The 20094-nt window shown below is 43.1% G+C and overlaps 1 non-coding gene across 1 annotated transcript; it reads left to right on the plus strand.

The window, feature by feature from the left end:
* The first annotated feature begins 17253 nt into the window (after nucleotides 1–17253).
* On the plus strand, nucleotides 17254–17363 carry LOC132025214 (U6 spliceosomal RNA). Its single transcript, XR_009406479.1, has one exon. It is a non-coding gene; the product is annotated as a U6 spliceosomal RNA (small nuclear RNA).
* Nucleotides 17364–20094: the final 2731 nt, after the last annotated feature.

Raw genomic sequence — 20094 nt, forward strand, 5'->3', positions numbered from 1 at the left:
TTGTTAGGAATGTGGATCTTGCTGCCAAATAAATGAGGCATCAAAATGGGAGGCCAGGGGCGCCTGGGTGGCTCAGTGGGTTGAGCCGCTGCCTTCGGCTCAGGTCATGATCTCAGGGTCCTGGGATCGAGTCCCGCATCGGGCTCTCTGCTCAGCGGGGAGCCTGCTTCCCTTCCTCTCTCTTTGCCTGCCTCTCTGCCTACTTGTGATCTCTCTCTGTCAAATAAATAAATAAAAATCTTTAAAAAAATAAAAATTAAAAAAGAAAATGGGAGGTCAGAAGGAGGAGAAGCCACTGGAAGGCTGCTACCATGCCCCTGAGTATCAGCCATGGTCCAACCAAGAGAGAAACCACCCCTATAATTCGGAAATGGAATATAAAAACTTTTTTTTTTAAATTGTGGTGAAATATATGCAACATAAAATTTGCTGGTTTAACCATGTATTTGAGTATACAGCTCAGCGGCATGAAGCAGTAGCACCGCTGTACGACCCTCACCACCATCCCTCTCCAGAACACCTTCATCTTCCCAAACTGGAGCTGTCCCCACTAACTATTGCTCCCCTCTCCTGACCCCCTTCCCTCTCCCCCCCCACCAGCTCCTGGCAACCACTATTTCACTTCCTGTCTCTGTGGGTTGACTACTTTGGGTATCTATATAAGTATAAAGGACTTTGAACTAGGGCAGTATGGTTAATTAGTAAACAGGACAAAAGATACAGAAGCTGCAATAGCAGAGAGCAGCTCCGAGCTCTGGAGCACAGTGGACGTAGAAGGATACCCCTTCACCCTTCTGTCTTCCTTCCAGGGCTGGGACTCAAGTCCTTTTGGGGAGCATGTGGCTGCCACAAGATTATGAAACCTACCAGTGGCAGAGAAATATGTCACAAGCTAGGCAAAGGACTAGACTTCCAGGTGGCCAAAAAGGTTACCAGACGCATAGGCAGGTTTGAGTCAGTCAGTAGGAGCAGGCTCGTGTGGAAGACATGGTGGATTCTTTCACAGTAGTACCACCCACATGTGCACCCCAAGGTTGAGTTTAGTCTAGCTCATTTTCGAAACTTGATGTGATGATCTGATATCCGTATGTATTGTGAAAGGATTACCACATAAGATGAGTTAACACATCCGGGATCTCACATAGTTACTTTCTTTTATTCTTTTTGGTTCCATGTATAAATGAGATCATACATTCGTCTTTCTGTGACTAATTCCACCCAGCATAATGTCCTCGAGGTCCATCCATGGTATTGCAAATGGTAGGATTTTCTTTCTTTTTATGACTGAACTAGGTTCCTGTGTGTGTGTGTGTGTACACTGATTAGTTCATCCATTGGCCGACACTTAGGTTGTTTCTGTCTTGGCTATTGTAAATGCTCTCACAAACATAGGGGTAGAGGTATCTCTTTGAGGTCCTTGAGATCTTTGAGTTCAGCTACATCCCTAGAAGGGGATGCTGGATCACACAGTGGCTCTATTTATAATTTTTTGAAGAACATTCCATACTGTTTTCCAATTTACACCGATTTACATTCCCACCAACAGGCCAGGAAGGTTCCCTTCCCACATACCCTTGCCAGAATTTGTTATCTCATCTTTTTGGTAATAGCCATTCTAACAGGTATAAGGTGATACCTCATTTTGGTCTTTTTTTTGCATTTCCCTGGTGATAAGTGATGTTGAGCATCTTTTCATGTACATTTTGGTCATCTGTATATATTTTTGGGAAAATGTCTTTTTTTAAAAAAGATTATTATTATTTTTTTTAAAGATTTTATTTATTTATTTGACAGAGAGAGATCACAAGTAGGCAGAGAGGCAGGCAGAGAGAGAGAGAGGAGGAAGCAGGCTCCCTGCTGAGCAGAGAGCCCGATGCAGGACTCGATCCCAGGACCCTGAGATCATGACCTGAGCCGAAGGCAGCGGCTTAACCCACTGAGCCACCCAGGCGCCCCTAAAAAAGATTATTTATTTATTTGACACACAGAGAGAGATGACAAGTAGGCAGAGAGGAAGGCAGAGAGAGGGGGGAAGCAGGCTCCCTGCTGAGCAGAGAGCCTGATGAGGGGCTCGATCCCAGGACCCTGAGATTATGACCCAAGCAGCAGGCTGAGGTTCATTCAACCCACTGAGCCCCCAGGTGCCTCAATTTTTGGGAAAACGTCTGTCCAGGTCCTCTACTCATTTTAATCAGATTATGTGTGGGTGGTTTTTGTCTTTGTTTGCTTTGTTATTGAATTTGAACATTTCTCATATATTTAAGTTATAACCCCTTACTAGTAGTTACATAATTTGCAAATATGTTCTTTTGTTTTGAGGGTTACTTTTTCATTTTATTGGGGGCTTTTTTGGTATAAGTTCTTTACTTTGATGTAGTCCTACTTGTTTATTTTTGTTGTTTTTGCTTTTGGTGTTATATCCAGAAAATCATTGCCAAGACCCATCCATGTCAAGGAACATTTTCTGTATGTCTTCTTCGAGGAGTTTCATGGGCTCAGATCTTATCTTTAAGCCTTTAAGTCACACTTTGTGTGAGTGGTGTAAGGTAGAGTTCCAGTTTCATTCTTCTGTATGTGGCTATCCAGTTTTCTAAATATTATTTATTAAAGAGACTATCCTTTCTTCCATCGAATATTCTTGGCTCTCTTGTTGAATAATAGGTGACTGTATATGTGTGGGGATTTTTCTGGGTTTCTGATGTGTCCCCTTGGTCTGTGTATCTATTTTTATGCCAGTACCATAGTATTGTGATGACTACAGCTTCCCAGTATAGTTTGAAATCAGGAGAGATAATGCCTCCATTTTGTTGTTCTTTCTCAAGATGGCTTTGGCTATTTAGGGTCTTTTGTGGTTCCATTCGAGTTTTAGGATTGTTTGTTCTATTTCTATGGAAGGTGTTGTTAGATTTTTGATAGGGATTACTTTGAATCTGTAGATTTTGGGTAGTATGCAATCCTAACATTAATTATTCTGATCCATGAACATGAAATATTTTTACATTTATTTGTGTCTTCGTCAGTTTCTTTCATCGATGTCAGTTTTCAGGATGAAGACTAGATTTTTATTTTTAAAGACTGTATTTATTTATTTATTTGTCAGAGAGCGACAGATAGTGGACAAGCAGGGGGAGCAGCAGGCAGAGGGAGAAGCTCCCTACTGATCAAGAAGCTAGATGTGGGGACGCCTGGGTGGCTCAGTTGGTTAAGCCGCTGCCTTCGGCTCGGGTCATGATCCCAGGATCCTGGGATCGAGTCCCGCATTGGGCTCCTTGCTCAGCAGGGAGCCTGCTTCTCTCGCTGCCTCTGCCTGCCTCTCTGCCTGCTTGTGTGTACTCTCTCTGTCTCTGGCAAATAAATAAAAAATCTTTAAAAAAAAAAAAAAAAAGAAGCTAGATGTGGAACTCGATCCTAGGACCCTGAGATCATGACCTGAGCCAAAGGCAGACAATTAACCAACTGAGCCACCCAAGACTAGATTTGAAGTAACAAGGCTCATAAACACTAGTTCTCAAACTTGGTTGAAACTGGAATCATGGGGTGCCTGGGTGGCTCAGTGGGTTAAGCCACTGCCTTCGGCTCAGGTCATGATCTCAGGGTCCTGGGATCGAGTCCCGCATCAGGCTCTCTGCTCAGCAGGGAGCCTGCTTCCTCCTCTCTCTCTCTCTCTCTGCCTGCCTCTCTGCCTACTTGTGATCTCTCTCTGTCAAATAAATAAATAAAATCTTAAAAAAAAAAAAAAAAAAAAGAAAACTGGAATCACCTGGCCAGCTTTAGCTTATACACATATTTAAGACTCACCCTCAAAAATTCTCATTTCATTGGTTCAGGGTAAGTTCTGAGCAGTGCGATTTCTAAAGCCCAACAAGGTAGTTGTAATGGGTAGCCAGCTGGCCCAGAGCAGAAGTCATAGGTGGGTAGCTGGAGGGCCAAGCCCAATCAGCTCATCTGTTTGGTTTGGCCCACCTAGTATTTTAAATTTGTTCCACTGACAACATTTAAAAATGGAAATCTCATAGACATGCACAAACAAAGCCTACAATTCCAGCTTTTCCTGAAAAATCAGAAAATCCGGTGCACTCAGTCGGATCCCGACAAGGCCATAGTGGGCAGATATGGAGTAGCTGTTGCCCCTGTAACTGTCCTTCAGAAGCTCGGCCTACTCATTCCTCACCATTATCTCACCATGTGGACATTTAGCTTTGCTAACCCAGATTAGACTCTAGAAGTACGTTGGAACTTCTCCCTTGGATTCTGTCTTTGTCTGCTTGGCTGGGAGAGAAACATTTCTTCCCAAAATCTGGTTTTTGATTTTCAAATTGCAAAACAGCCAGTGTGTTGCATATCTGGGTATTGTGCCCATACATCTTCTTCTTCAATAGGTTACATCCTGCCCGGTATTGTTTTATAGGAGTTTTTTGAATGTCCTAAGATGAATTATGATCCCTTGTTGGAAACCCATACGAACCACTTGCTGAATCTGACACCTGGTTGGATTTGCCTTTTCAAATTGGAGCATTTATTCCACAATTCACTTGCAGGCATCAGTTGTTTGCATTTGCACGGAGAATAACAATGCCTTACGTATTCAGAATTCTGCATAGCTTCAAAAGCACTTCCTCAGACTTTCTTTTATAGGATCTTCACAGCAAACCGAACAAAAGCAACTATATTATTTTCAGTTATTGACAAGAAAAATGAGAGTAAGTGACTTTCTCAAGCAGACCTGGCCTGTTATTCAAGACTCTTGCTATTTACCTGACTCCTGCCCCTGCCCTTTCTACTTCAACTGCTACTTCCAAAGAACGCTCTTCTAGGAAATCCCATGAGAAGTGTGACACCCTCATTGGCAAACGTTAATCTGGAAAACACAAGGCTTTGGAAAGGCTCACTCCTGAGGTCACATCTGCTTTCTGGCCTCATACTGTTCAGATTAGATTGCTCTTGGAAAAGCTTTGATTTATCAAGAAAAGAAAAAAGTTATGAAAGGATGCTTGGTACAGTGGCAAGGACATGGACTATGGAGTCCCTAAACCACCCTTCCATCAGCTCATTCAAAGGGAGACCAGATGCACCCAACTGGCTGAGGGTGACTCAGAGTAAAGAAAAAGAGAAGCAGAACCTGAGTTGGGGGGTAAGACTAGAGGGCAGGCAAAGACAAAAAAAGTGAAGAGGACTATTTGATGTAAAGGAAAGATGGGGCGACAGAGAGGCAAACTTTGATGTCTAGCTTAGGTGGGTTTGGAAGGCTTACCCCAAGGGAAAGCCAAGAACTGTTTTACACAATCTTTGGGACTTAGCTTGTATGCACAGTAGTTTGCTAGGGTCTCAGGCAGCCCGTTCCGACCCTCCCTTCCACTAGGATAATAGTTTCGGTGTTTGCTTGCTTAGCCAAACTCACTTTTGTGCTGGAAGGATGTACAATGGAGAGGAACTAGGGAAAGGTGTAACAGATTTTGTATCCAAGAATATTTTTACTAATTATGCATCTGGGCTTGAGGGAAGACCAAAAGGGTCAGTGGAGTTCACCATCTCCATCCTGTTCTCATTTTTGCTCATCAGTTTTTTCCCGGACCTTTGCATCCATGCTACAGCTACGAGAAGTGGTGTCATTCTTGCTCATATACTGGAATCACCCGGCGGAGATAAGGCAATAGATGAGGGAGGCTGGGGTCCGGTTGGGAATGGGTAGGTAATGCAGTTATAGGATTTAGACTTCACCCTGTTAAGCAGTTTCAGAAACTTATTTTAGCCCAGTAGCCCTCAGCCTTGACCTGACTTTAGAATTAACTGAGGAACATTTAGGTCTGGGTCACACCCAGGCCAATTACATCCGAGTTTCTGGGGGTAAAACCCAGGCAGCAGTGGTTTAAATCATCCCAGGTGATCGCAGTTACCTCAAGGATGAATACTACTGCTCATGGATGCCATGTGGAGGACGGACGGGAGGAAGAGGTGCTCATGAAAAAGCAAGAAGGCAGGTTCCAAGGCTGAAACAGTGGTCCAGGTGAGCGATGATAAGGCAGGAACCGAAGCAAAAGTGCTGGAAATAGGAAAAGAAGGATATGCGCTAGCTTAGGGAAGGAGTTGGCTGGGGTAGGCAGGATAGGGGAGACATCAGGATGATTTACAGGGCTCTGCTTGGTCAACTGGTCGAGTATGGCACCATGGCCTAGGAAGGGAAGACTGAGAGAGAAGAAGGAGGGGGAGGGGAGGAGATGTTGAATGTGGTAGGACCGTGGGTCGCTCAGGAGGACATACTGAATGTGTTGTCTAGAGTTTATGGGTGATGCCCACAGGGAAGAGTATATGGTCCTGCCCTGGATCAAAAGGATAGTTTGAGACTCCTTGGCATCTAAGTGGTAGTTGAAACTATAGGAGTTGGTGCGATGGCCAGGGGAGAAGGTGGGAACAGAGTCAAGAATCAGCTCAAAGAGGGAAATAATTAATAAGAAAGTAATGGTAAACAAACAAAAAATTTATGACTGTGGCTAAGGTCAAGGATTCTTTTTTTTTTTTTTTAAAGATTTTATTTATTTATTCGACAGAGAGAGAGCACAAGTAGGCAGAGAGGCAGGCAGAGAGAGAGAGTGGGGGAAGCAGGCTCCCTGCTGAGCAGAGAGCCCAGTGCAGAGCTGGATCCCAGGACCCTGGGATCATGACCTGAGCTGGCAGAGGCTTAATCCATTGAGCCACCCAGGCGCTCCAAGGCCAAGGATTCTTATCTCTCAGTATCCTAGAGAGCAAAACACAGAAAAGAGAATGGCTAGGCAGACTTGGCTCCCAGCTAAAGCTGAAACTTTGCCTAATATACTACTCAAATATTTGGAAGAACACAGTCTCTGACCCCCCACCCTACTATGTGCCCCTAGCCTAGTGAGGGATAACATCTGAGTTAAAAACAAATAAATCAGAATGCAACATCCTATTCTTACCAAGTGGGCATCAAGAATCCCTGTTCATCTCATAGATCCAAAATCAGGAAGGAATTCAGCCTTATTCCATGGAGTTGAATATGGAGGTTCAGAGGATGGAAATGCCTTGTACAAGTGCCACAGCAAGATGGTGGCGGGGTCAGGGAGTGGGAATCCAGGTGCTTGGAGACCAGACCATAGTGCCCCTCATTGTGGTTTTGGACCCCATGTCTCACTGTCACGAAGACCAGCATAGTCCTCGGCATCTACTTAGGCACTCCACACTTAAAGGCATATTAAAAAGATAAATGTTTCAACACTCTGTGAGCCCTGACGAAATGGAGATTATTAGGGAGAAGACAGGGGGTGTCAAGGATCATCAACTTGAAAGCATTTGTTTGGGCACAGTATTTGCCGTGAAAAATAGGAAGTCTCCTGTGAAGAGTACTTTCTTTGATCATTAATGTTGTCCACAGGCTGGTGTAACAACCATCAACAGACTGGCTGAGAAGTTTCATCCCAGTCTGGGCTCAGCAGAATCAGCTATGTAGGAGAAAAAGCAAGGAAGGCCATGCCCAGTTCTGCCAATTTCCAGCATCTTAGGGTGATCATGTCCCCTCTCTGGGTTGCCTGTAAAATGATGAGGTCAGAGTAAATAAGCTTTGAGATCCTTCAAAACCAATGACTTGATTTATCCATTGCCTTTCTCCAGATCGCCATGAGATAGCTACTGTAAATTCTTTCCCAAACATGGAATAAGAACTCTTCCTTCTCCAATGCCTGATGCTCTCCTCCAGGTGGAATTAATTAGTAATCAAGGCTTGATGTGGGGAAAAAGAATTCCATTCTCATGTTATATTTGTTAAATACACATTTCCATATAAGCACATCCATCTGTCTTTGTACTTGCCCTGAAAGATACTTCTGCTGACAGTTTCTTGGAGGGTTCGGAGACTAGAGGCCTCTTTTCCAGCACTCACCTCACTTGGGAGTGAGGACTTTGAAGCCCAATTAATGTAATAGACTTCATGGGGTTGGAGTGCTGGTATCTTCCTTTCTAGCTTACAAGGTCTTTCTTATACTTTATGTTGGGCCCTCACTGCAGCCCTATGAGGTAGGTAGTGTGGGTGTTATTATTACCGTCTTATTAGTGAGGCATTGGAGGTTAGGTGAGGTCAAGTGACTTGACCAAGATCACACAGTGGTCTTGTGGTACTCCCAGCAGGGCTGGGGTACCAATCAAGGTGTCCTGATCCCACAGCCAGTGGTCTTACCATTATCCATCCATCCATCCATCCATCCATCCGACCTACATTTACAACCTCACATGAGCCAAAGATGGTGACAGGCTCTGGAGATACAAAGCTGTGTAAGACAAGGTCCCTTTCTTGAGATGCTAACAATCAGACGAGTTGGGAAGCAAATCTCTACAGCACTGATGTGAATACAACTGTTGTGCCTTGGGAGGAGAGAAGAAAAGGAAATTAACTCTGCCCGGGGAGACCCTCTCAGGCAGCGGATGCGGAGGAGGAGTGTTCACAACTGTAAAGAAGGAAAACAGCACTGCAAGGGAAAGGAACAGCATGGGTAAAGAAAGGCATGGAGGCATGAATAGTTAGCATGTTCAGAGGACACTGCAAAGGGTGACTCAAGACGAGGGTGCATGGTGGGTGTGGACGGAGATGAGGCTGAGGGCAAGGGACCTGGTGTGAAGGCTCTCTAGTTTTCTGAGAGGAGCTAGCCTGGACCCAGTAAGTGAGGGGTCATTGGACAGTCAGCACGTAGGTGTTCCAGATTTTCCTGTTTATCTAATAGTGTGTCTGCCTAATCCACAGTCACCTACACAGTCTTCTCCTCCCCATACATGGCTGACTTGACCCAACTGTTCCAGAGTATTGCTCAATTTCAATATAGCTCCCATAAGAGACCAGAGAGAGAGAGAGAGACAGACAGACAGACAGAGAGAGAGGGAGAGAGAGAGAAGAAGGAAGTAGAGAGATGTTTGAGCAATGCAGATGGCCCAGCTGGGCTCTGGTCTCTTGGAGCCCATGTGGGTTTCACATTCTCAGGAAAATATTTGCCACCCTCACTGGCAGAGGGAAAGTGGAGATTCTTCATGAACTGTTTGAGCACAGGTCTAGGCCTGAATGGGAATGACTCATTGGCCTTGGCTGGAGCTGGAAGGGAGCCTGGAGGCTGATGGTGGGTACCAGTGGAGGGGGACTAGGAGGGTCCTCTCCTGGCCAGGGAGATTTTCCTGCTCCTGAGGCTCTGTCCAATCCTCAAAACTCTTTGGGTTTACTCTTGTCCCTCCTCCCACACCAAAGACAAGGGTAGGAACAAGGGGGCCAGGTCAAATGAGGAAGGTAGAAAGAACCATTTCAACTCCTGTGTTTCCAGTTATATTGTACAGTTAATTTCCAACTACAATACAATGTACTTCCAACTACATATACACATATGTATATAACTTCTAACTCTAAATACAATGTACAAGTATTTGCACAAGCCTAGTATTTGCACTGCCCCTTAGTTTCTACTTCATCACTCAAACTGGGACCCTTGAGGGGCACCTGGGTGGCTCAGTGGGTTAAGCCTCTGCCTTCGCTCAGGTCATGATCCCAGGGTCCTGGGACTGAGCCTCGAATTGGGCTCCCTGCTCAGCAGGGAGCCTGCTTCCCCCTCTGTCTCTGCCTGCCTCTCTGCCTACTTGTGATCTCTCTCTCTCTGTGTCAAATAAATAAATAAAACCTTAAAACAAACAAACAAGCAAACAAACAACTGGGACCCTTGACAGGGTCACACTGCTAAAAAGGACAGGACATCACGTATATACTGGAACTATTCTGGAGGTACCATAATGTATGGTCACTCTCGATATTTCCAAATCTAGTGGTTCATAAAACCCTCACGTTTTCATTTTACATTGGAAGAGAAGCACATGTTTCCTGGGGGCTTGCTGCCACAAGGATGGAAGAGGAAGACGAGCCAGCAGAGACTGGGCAGGGTCAGCAGCTCCCCTGCCCAGCCACTCCCAGGCAGCAGAGGCTGTGTTAGAAGAGGAGCCAGGAAGGGACCCCCCCGTGTGAGTGTTTGAGATGAGGCAGGTCTTGCCTTCAGCACGTACCCATTCATTGCCTCACTTAATCCTGACATTCTGCAAGGAGCTAATAATTTGCCAGTGAGGAAAACAATGTTCAGAGAAATGAAGTTACCCGTCCAACACCCAGAGGCTTTAAGTGAGGAGTTGAGATTCGAGTTCAAACCAGTACCTTTCCCATCACGCTAGGCAGCCCAGTGGGGCACCTGGGCGTACTTAGTATTGAAGTTCTCAAGAAGAACTAGGTCTGGGGGTGAGAGCCACTCCCCAGCATTCTGTGACTGCCTCTCCTAACCAACTAGGTTTCAGCAGTCACTTATCTGAATGTGCCTTGAGTCAGGCCAACCTTGTACCCAACAGGAAATACGTGCATTGAAAAAGCCAATAAACCATCTTAACTGGGCTCCCTTGTGGCAGGAAGGCTGCTCCAACAAGCATCCCCTGCTGAAATGGAGGGAGAAGGTGCAGAAGGGAGCCACAGAAGTGACCTCTGGTTGGTGGCTTATGCTCCAGGACTACCTCTGGCCCTGAAAAAGCTACAGCTACCAATGCCAAGGGCAGAGTCCCTGGCCACTCACTCTGCTCCTGGGAGACTTTCCTCTACACCCGGCCTGATCCCGGCTAACTGCAATAAGTCTCCTGGCAGCCTGCTGACTGCCTCTCTGCCCAAGTGGCAAGGCAAGGTGCCCAGCAGCCATCACCTTCTCCACTCATAAGCAGCCACCTGCATACAAGGTGACAGGCATTTGTTGAGTCTTCAAGCCACTCACGCATTTCATAAGATGAGAGCGCATGGCCGAGTTACCTCATCCTACCTCATCCTGGATTGCTTCTCCAGGTGGCTGCATGATCTTGCCAAGTTTTCTCTAGAACACTGTGAGCCCTATTAGGTTCCTGTTTGTCTGAGATTTTCCTCTCCTCTCTGGTGAGTCATTGCCTAACACAGTCGATTTCCTCGTTACTCAAAGTGTAGACCGTAGTTCATTCAGCTGCATTGGTGCCACCTGGGAGCACCATCTCAGCTCCCGCTCTAGACTCACCACACAGCCTGCCTTTACCATGATGGTAACACTTGAAAAGAGCTGCTCTCAGACACCCATGACCGTTCAGTTCCAAAACCCCATCATCTCAAATCAATTTCATATAATGAAAGAGAGCAGATGATGGTCAAGTACAAGATACTCTTAAAACATGACCAAACACTCCTCTCCTCAGACTAGAGAGAGTTATTTGGGCACCAGCTCAACTGGCAAAATTGTCCTAGCTCAAGAATATTCGCTGTCTGTCTTGTAGGCCAAGGCCAAAATACAGGTTGTGGCAACGTGGGGCTCTATGCTGAGAGTGTGTTTAGGTCTGGGTTAGATTAGAGGCTAAATTTAGGTTTAGTAGGAGTGAGTGGTGATGGATTAGCAGTGTCTGCCATGGATCCAGGGCTACAGAGTGGCTGCATGTGTGCCACGCATTGCCCTCCCTATCCTAGGCACTACCTGCTTTCCTGGCACTCATTCTCATTTACAACTCTACTCAGCTCCTGGCATTTCCCTGTAACTCCTGGGAATAATAATAGTATGACTTCAAACCTGACCATTTAGGATTAGCACTAAATCCAGCACCTGTTCACTACCATGTAGACAGTGACCACTCATTCTGGCCATTTTCCACCCTATTGTCCCAGCTACATTTCTACAGGAAGAAAGCACAAATATGGCCCCAAAATGGGCTCCCCTGCTGTGTTTGATCCATTCGTCCCCATGCAAAGGCTGGAGGGACCATGGTCTTCTTACCACAGGGACTAGAACTTCTTATATACCCAGAAACTTGTCCAAGTGACAGGAGTATTATCCCCAATAGCAATTTTGCTCAGAACATACCCTTCAAGGTTTTAGGCAGCAAGTCAGTCACCTTTAGCCTCAATCCATCCTGCTCAGTCCAGAACTCAATAGGAGTGAGGATAGTGACCAATTGGTATGAAAACATATGACCTTGAACTTCATTAGGGAAGATCCCTGATGACACACCAAAAGGCTAAGGGTTCAGCCTGAGCTGCAAGGGGAAATCTGCCCTCATTTTCCTCTTGGACAGAATCAGCTGCCCAAATTTTCTGGCTTCTGGGTCAATAACCCATTCTTTTTCTTTGAAAATGAGCACTGCGGAAGTTTCCAAACCAGAACCTGAACACACCAAGACGTCTTCCCTAGGACTATCTCAAGTTCCCTGCCTTTCTACAGCTGCCTGAAAAATGGGAACCAAAATGAACTGGATGCTATGTAATTTCGTGTACTTGATTGTGTACTTGATGGACACTTTACAACAATCCCATCAGGGAAACATCATTATCCAAATTTACAGACAAGAGAAATAACATGTCCAAAGTCACACAGCTAGTAAGTGGTGGAACGAAAATTCAAACCCAGTACGACTAGGCTCCCAAATTGGCATGCCCTCCATGTTCATGACATCTGCAGAAATTCAATGACGTCCCTGTAGCCAGAACCTTGTGTTTAATTCTTTGTTCCCATCTTACTTGATGTTTTAGCCACATTTGACACAGTTGACCTGTACCCTTCTTCTTGGAACATTTTCTTCTCCTGTCTTTTGCATAATCTTACTTGGTGATGTTCCTCCTACCTCAGTGACTGTTCCTTCTCACGTGACCTTTTCAGATTCTCCATTTTTTGCTTAACTTCTCAACTTCAGAAAACTCAGAACTCAATCCTGAGCTTTATCATTCTTTTTTTTTAAAGTTTTTATTTTTAAGTAATCTCTACACCCCACATGGGGCTCGAACTCACAACCCCCAGATCAAGAGTCACACACTCAGAGAACAAGATGGCAGAGGAGTAGGAGATCAAAATATCATCAGGTCCCAGGAATTCAGCTAGATAGTTACCAAACTGTTCTAAACACCTACAAACTCAGCAGGAGATAGAAGAGAAGAGCAGCAATTCTAGGAACAGAAAATTGACCACTTTCTGAAAGGTAAGACGTATGGAGAAGTGAATCCAAGATGGTATATGGGAAGAGAGACCGCAGCGGGGAGGGGCTGGCTCCCGGCAAGTGGTGGAGCAACAGAGAACAAAATCAGAACTTAGAAGTCTGCTCCACTGAGGAACATCACTCCAGAGGCTACATGGATGTGGAGCCCTCGTAGGTACAGTGTGGTCTCAGGTCCCACAGGGTCACAGAAAGATCGGGGCAGAGCTGCCAGGTATTGGAGCGGGAAAGCAGGCAAGGGAGACGGAGCCAAGGAGTGTGCTCTCAGCTCGGGCTTACCTTAAACCGTGATCTGAGGCACAGCTGGGCCACTGCTCTTTGGGCCGAGATGCCATAAGTGGCAGATCCAGGGAGACAGCCCACTTCCTCCTCCAGGAGAACCAGCACAGTCAGGAATCTGCTGGGTTTGGAGACTCCAAACAGGGCTGTGTGCCAGAGATAGAAACTCTTGGTCACAAGCCGGGTGAGCACAGAGCGTGGCCAGAGACCAGGGAGGGACTGACTGCTTTTCTCTGAGGGTGCACTGAAGAGCGGGGCCTGAGCTCTCCGCTTCTCCAGGCTGGAAACTGGGAGGCCACCATTTTCATTCCCGCCCTCCAAAACAGTACGGAAAGCGTTCAGGGAACAAAAGCTCCCAGAGCGAACCTGAGCATATTTCCTAGCCTGGCCCCTGGCTAGGGCGGTGCAATTCTACCTCCGGCAAAGACATTTGAGAATCACTACAACAGGTCCCTCCCCCAGAAGATCAGCAAGAACATCCAGCCAAGACCAAGCTCACTGAGCTAGGAGAACAGCGGAATTCTAGAGGAGGGGAAAGCAAAGCATGGAATTCATGGCTTTTCTCTCATGATCCTTTAGTCTTTCAAAGTTAAATTTTTTCAATTTCATTTTTTTCTTATTCTATTTTAAAAATTTTTCCTCTTTCCTATTTTAATGTTTTTTAACTATTTAATCTTATCAATACCTTTTAAAAATCTTTAAAAATTTTCATTGTTATACTCGTATTTTATCCTTCATTGTATTTAACCTTATTTTTTTGTATACATATAGGTGGTTTTTTTTTTTTCTTTAAAATTTTGGGATATAATTTCTTCTAATAGATCAAAATATACCCTAATTCTAGTGCATGGCATTGCTCTAGTCTCCAGCCTGATCACATTCTTTCCTCTTTTTTTTTTTTCCTTTTTTCAACCAACTTCTTATCTTATTAACTCCTTTTACAGAATCTTTTTAATTTTCATGTTTACAGTCATATTCCATTCCTTCATCATGTTTATCCTTATTTTTGTGTATATTTATAAGTTTTTCTTTCTTTAAAATTCTGGGATGTAGTTTCTCCTAACAGACCAAAATATACCCCAAAATCAAGTGTGTGGCTCTGTTCTATTTACCAGTCCCAGTCATATATATATATATATGTGTGTGTGTGTGTATTTTTTTTTAACTGTTTTTCCTGCTTTCTTCTCCCTCTCGTTTTGGGTCACTTCTGACTTGGTTAGTGTATATTTTTCTTGGGTTGTTGCTACCGTTTTAGTATTTTGTTCTCACATTCATCTATTTTTATCTAGATAAAATGACAAGGCGGAAAAACTCAACACATAAAAAAGAATAAGAGGCAGTACTGACAGCTAGGACATTAGTAATATGTCAGAATTACAGTTTACAATGATGATTATCAAGGTGCTAGCTGGGATCCAAAAATGCATGGGATATATTAGAGAATCCCTTTCTGGAGAAATAAAATCCCTTTTTGGAGAAATAAAAGTACTAAAATCTAACCAAGTTGAAATAAAAAAAGCTATTAATGAGATGCAATCAAACACAGAGACTCTTACTGTTAGGATAAATGAGGCAGGAGACAGAATTAGCAATACAGAAGACCAAATGACAGAGAATAAAGAAGCTGAGCAAAAGAGAGACAAAGTACAAGACTATGAGGGGAGAATTTGAGAGATAAATGATACCATAAGATGAAACAATATTAGAATAATTGGGATCCCAGAAGAAGAAGAAAGAGAGAGAGGGGCAGAAGGTATATTGGAACAAATTATAATAGAGAATTTCCCTAACATGACAAAGGGAACAAGCATCAAAATCCAGGAGGCACAGAGAATCCCCCCCTCAAAATCAATAAAAAGAGGTCCACACCCCATCATTTGATAGTAAAACTTACAAGTCTTAGTGACAAAGAGAAAATCCTTAAAGCAGCTGAGGACAAAAGGTCTGTAACACACAACAGTAGAAGTATTATATTAGCAGCAGACCAATTCAAAGAGACCTGGCAGGCCAGAAAGGACTGGATTGATATATTCAGAGCACTAAACGAGAAAAATATGCAGCCAAGAATACTACCTGCAGCTAGGCTGTCATTGAAAATACAAGGAGAGATAAAAAGCGTCCAGGACAAACAAAAACCAAAAGAATTTGCAAATGCCAAACCAGCCCTACAGGAAATATTGAAAGGAGTCCTCTAAGCAAAGAGAGAGCCTAAAAGTAACAGACCAGAAAGGAACAGAGACAATATACAGTAACAGTCTCCTTACAGACAATACAATGCCACTAAACATATCTTTCAATAGTTACCCCTGAAAGTAAGTGAGCTAAATGCCCCAATCAAAAGACACAGGGTATCAGAATGGATAAAACAACAACAACAACAAGAAGATCCATTGATATACTGTCTACAAGAAACTCATTTTAGACCCAAAGACACCTCCAGATTTAAAATGAGGGGGTGGAAAACAATTTACCATGCTAATGGACATCAAAAGAAAGCTAGGGTGGCAATCCTTATGTCAGATAAATCAGATTTTAACTAAAGACTATAATAAGAGATGAGGAAGGACACTGTATCATACTCAAAGGTGCTGACCAACAAGAAGATCTAACAATTTTAAATATCTATGCCCATAACATGGGAGAAACCAATTATATAAACCAATTAATAACAAAAAAAGAAATACATAAAAAATAATACAATAATCATAGGGAACTTTACCCCCCCCCCCCCCACTGAAATGGACAGATCATCTAAGCAAATGATCAATAAGGAAACAAAGGCTTTAAATGACACACTGGACATCACAGATATATTCAGAAAATTCCATCCCAAAGCAATGGAGTACACATTCTTCTCTAGTGCGCATGGAACCTTCTCCAGAATAGATCGCATCCTGGGTCACAAATCAGGTCTCAACCAGTAACAAATGACTGGAATCATACCCTGCATATTTTCAGACCACAGTGCCCTGAAATTAGAACTCAGTCACAAGAGGAAAGTTGGAAAGAACTCACATCCATGAAGGCTAAAGTGCATCCTACTAAAGAATGAATGGGTCAACCAGAAAGTTAAAGAAGAATTTTAAACATTCATGGAAACAAATGAAAATGAAAACACAAATGTCCAAAATCTTTGGGACACAGCAAAGGCAGTCCTGAGAGGAAAGTATATAGCAATACAAGCCTTTCTCAAGAAACAAGAAAGGTCTCAAATACATAATCTAACCTATACCTAAAGGAGTTGGAGAAAGAACAGCAAAGAAAGCCTAAATCAGCAGGACAAGAAAAATAATAAAGATCAGAGCAGAAATCAACTAAATGGAAACCAAAAGAACAGTGGAATAAATCAATGAAACTAGGAGCTGGTTCTTTGAAAGAATTAATAAGATTGATAAACCCCTGGCGAGACTTACCAAAAAGAAAAGAGAAAGAACACAAATTAATAAAATCATGAATGAAAGAGGAGAGATCACAACCAATACCAAAGAAATACAAACAGTTGTAAGAATATATTATGAGTAACAATACACAAGCAAATTTGACAATTTGAAGAAATGGATGCACTCTTAGAGATATATAAACTACCAAAACTGAACCAGGAAGATATAAAAAACATAAACAGACCCATAACCAGTAAGGAGATTGAGGCAGTCATCAAAAATCTCCCAACAGGTGTGACTGGGTGGTTTAGTCATTAAGCGTCTGCCTTCAGCTCAGCTCATGATCCCAGGGTCCTGGGATTGAGCCCTGTAGCGGGGAGCCTGCTTCTCCCTTTCCCATTCCCTCTGCTGTGTTTCCCCTCTTACTGTGTCTCTCTGTCAAATAAATAAATAAAATCATCAAAGAAAAAAAAAGATCTCCCAACAAACAAGAGTCCAGGGCCAGAGGGCTTCTCAGGTGAATTCTGCCAAACATTTAAAGAAGAATTAATACCTCTTCTCCTGAAACTGTTTTAAAAAATAGAAATGGGTGCTCACTTCGGCAGCGCATATACTAAAAAAACTGGAACGATACAGAGAAGATTAGCATGGCCCCTGCACAAGGATGACATGCAAATTCATGAAGCGTTCCATATATATATATTTTTTTAAAGATTTTATTTATTTATTTGAGAGAGAGACAGTGAGAGAGAGCATGAGCGAGGAGAAGGTCAGAGGGAGAAGCAGACTCCCCATGGAGCTGGGAGCCCGAAGCGGGACTCGATCCTAGGACTCCGGGATCATGACCTGAGCCGAAGGCAGTCGTCCAACCAACTGAGCCACCCAGGCGTCCCAAGCGTTCCATATTTTTAGCCCATCAGAATAATGGCAGACCTGTCCACAGAAACCTGGCAAGCCAGAAATGGCTGGCAAGATATATTCAGGGCACTGAATGAGCAAACATGCAGCCAAGAATACCTCATCCAGCAAGACTGACATTCAAAATGGATGGAGAGATAAAGAGTTTCCAAGATCGGCAAGGCTTAAAAGACTATGCAACCACCAAGCCAATACTGCAGGAAATATTAAGGGGGGTCCTATAAAGGAGGAAAAATCCTACGAATATCATTGAACAGAAATATGGAGACAATCTACAGAAAGAAAGACTTCAAAGGTAACACGATGTCAATAAAAATGTATCTATCAATAATCACTCTCAATGTGAATGGCCTAAATGTGCCCATAAAATGACATAGGGTTGCAGATTGGATAAGAAGACAGGACCCATCCATATGTTGTCTACAAGAGACCCATTTCAAACCTGAGGATACACCCAGACTGAAAGTGAAGGGATGAAGAAGCATCTTTCATGCCGATGGGCCTCAAAAGAAAGCTGAGGTAGTGATTCTCATATCAGATAAATTAGATTTTAAACTAAAGACTGTAGTCAGAGATACAGAAGGACACTACATAATTCTTAAAGGGACTATCCACCAAGATGATCTAACAATTGTAAATATCTATGCCCCCAATATGGGAGCAGCTAATTACATAAGAAAACTATTAATCAAGATAAAGAGTCATATTGATATGAATACATTAATAGTAGGAGATCGTAACATGCCTCTTTCAGTAATAGATCATCCAAACAGAAAATCAATAAAGAAACAAGAGCATTGAATGACATATTGGACCAGATGGACCTCATAGATATATACAGAACATTCCATCCTAAAACAACAGAATACTCATTCTTCTCAAGTGCACATGGAACCTTCTCCAGAATAGACCACATACTGGGTCACAAATCAGGGCTCAACGGATACCCAAAGACTGAGACTATTCCCTGCATATTCTCAGATCACAATGCTTTGAAACTGGAGCTCAGTCATAAGGAAAAGTTTGGAAGGAACTCAAACACCTGGAAGCTAAAGACCACCTTGCTTAAGAATGCTTGGATCAACCAGGAGATCAAAGAATAACTTGAAACAATTCATGGAAACCAATGAGAATGAAGACACTTCAGTCCAAAACCTATGGGATACAGCAAAGGCGGTCCTAATGGGGAAATACCTAGCCATCCAAGCCTCCCTCAAAAATATTGAAAAATCCAGAATACACCAGCTGTCTCTACACCTTAAAGAACTGGAGAATCAACAACAAATTAAACCAACTCCACACACAAGTAGGGAAATAATCAAGATTAGAGCAGAGATCAATGAGATAGAGATACCGTAGAACATATCAATGAAACTAGAAGCTGGTTTTTTGAAAGAATCAATAGGATCGATAAACCATTGGCCACACTTTTTCCAAAAGAAAAGAGAGAAAGCTCAAATTAATAAAATTATGAATGAAAAGGGAGATATCACAACTAACACCAAGGAAATAGAAACAATCATCAGAAGTTATTATCAACAGTTATATGCCAATAAGTTAAGCAACCTAGATGAAATGGATGCATTCCTGGAAAACTATAAACTCCCAAAATTGAACCAGGAAGAAACTGACAACCTGAATAGACCAATACCTAGTAATGAGATTGAAGCAGTGATCAAAAACCCTCCCAAGAAACAAGAGCCCAGGACCTGATGGATTCCCTGGGGAATTCTACCAAACTTTCAAAGAAGAAATAACACCTATTCTCCTGAAGCTGTTTCAAAAAATTGAAGCAGAAAGAAAACTTCCAGACTCTTTATGAAGCCAGCATTACCCTGATCCCCAAACCAGGCAAAGACCAGACCAAAAAGGAGAATTTCAGACCAATATCACTGATGAATATGGATTCTAAGATTCTCAACAAGATCCTAGCAAATAGTATCCAACAGCACATTAAAAAGATCATCCACCATGACCAGGTGGGATTCATCTTTGAGTTACAAGGATGGTTTAACATTCGCAAATCAATTAATGTGATAGAACAAATCAATAAGAGAAGAGAGAAGAACTACATGGTCCTCTCAATTAATGCAGAAAAAGCATTTGACGAAATCCAGCATCCGTTCCTGATTAAAACGCTTCAAAGTATAGGGACAGAAGGAACATTCCTTAACTTCATAAAATCTATCTATGAAAGACCCACAACAAATATCATCTTCAATGGGAAAAAGCTCACAGCCTTCCCATTGAGATCAGGAACACAACAGGGATGCCCACTCTCACCACTCTTGTTCAACATAATATTAGAAGTCCTAGCAACAGCAATCAGACAACAAAGAGAAATAAAAGGTATCCAAATTGGCAATGAAGAAGTCAAACTCTCTCTCTTCGCAGATGACATGTTACTTTATATGGAAAACCCAAAAGACCCCACCCCCAAACTACTAGAACTCATACAGCAATTCAGTAATGTGGCAGGATACAAAGTCAATGTACAGAAGTCACTAAAAAT

The sequence above is a fragment of the Mustela nigripes genome, chromosome 9 (genome assembly GCF_022355385.1).
Source record: "Mustela nigripes isolate SB6536 chromosome 9, MUSNIG.SB6536, whole genome shotgun sequence".
Classification (NCBI taxonomy): domain Eukaryota; kingdom Metazoa; phylum Chordata; class Mammalia; order Carnivora; family Mustelidae; genus Mustela; species Mustela nigripes.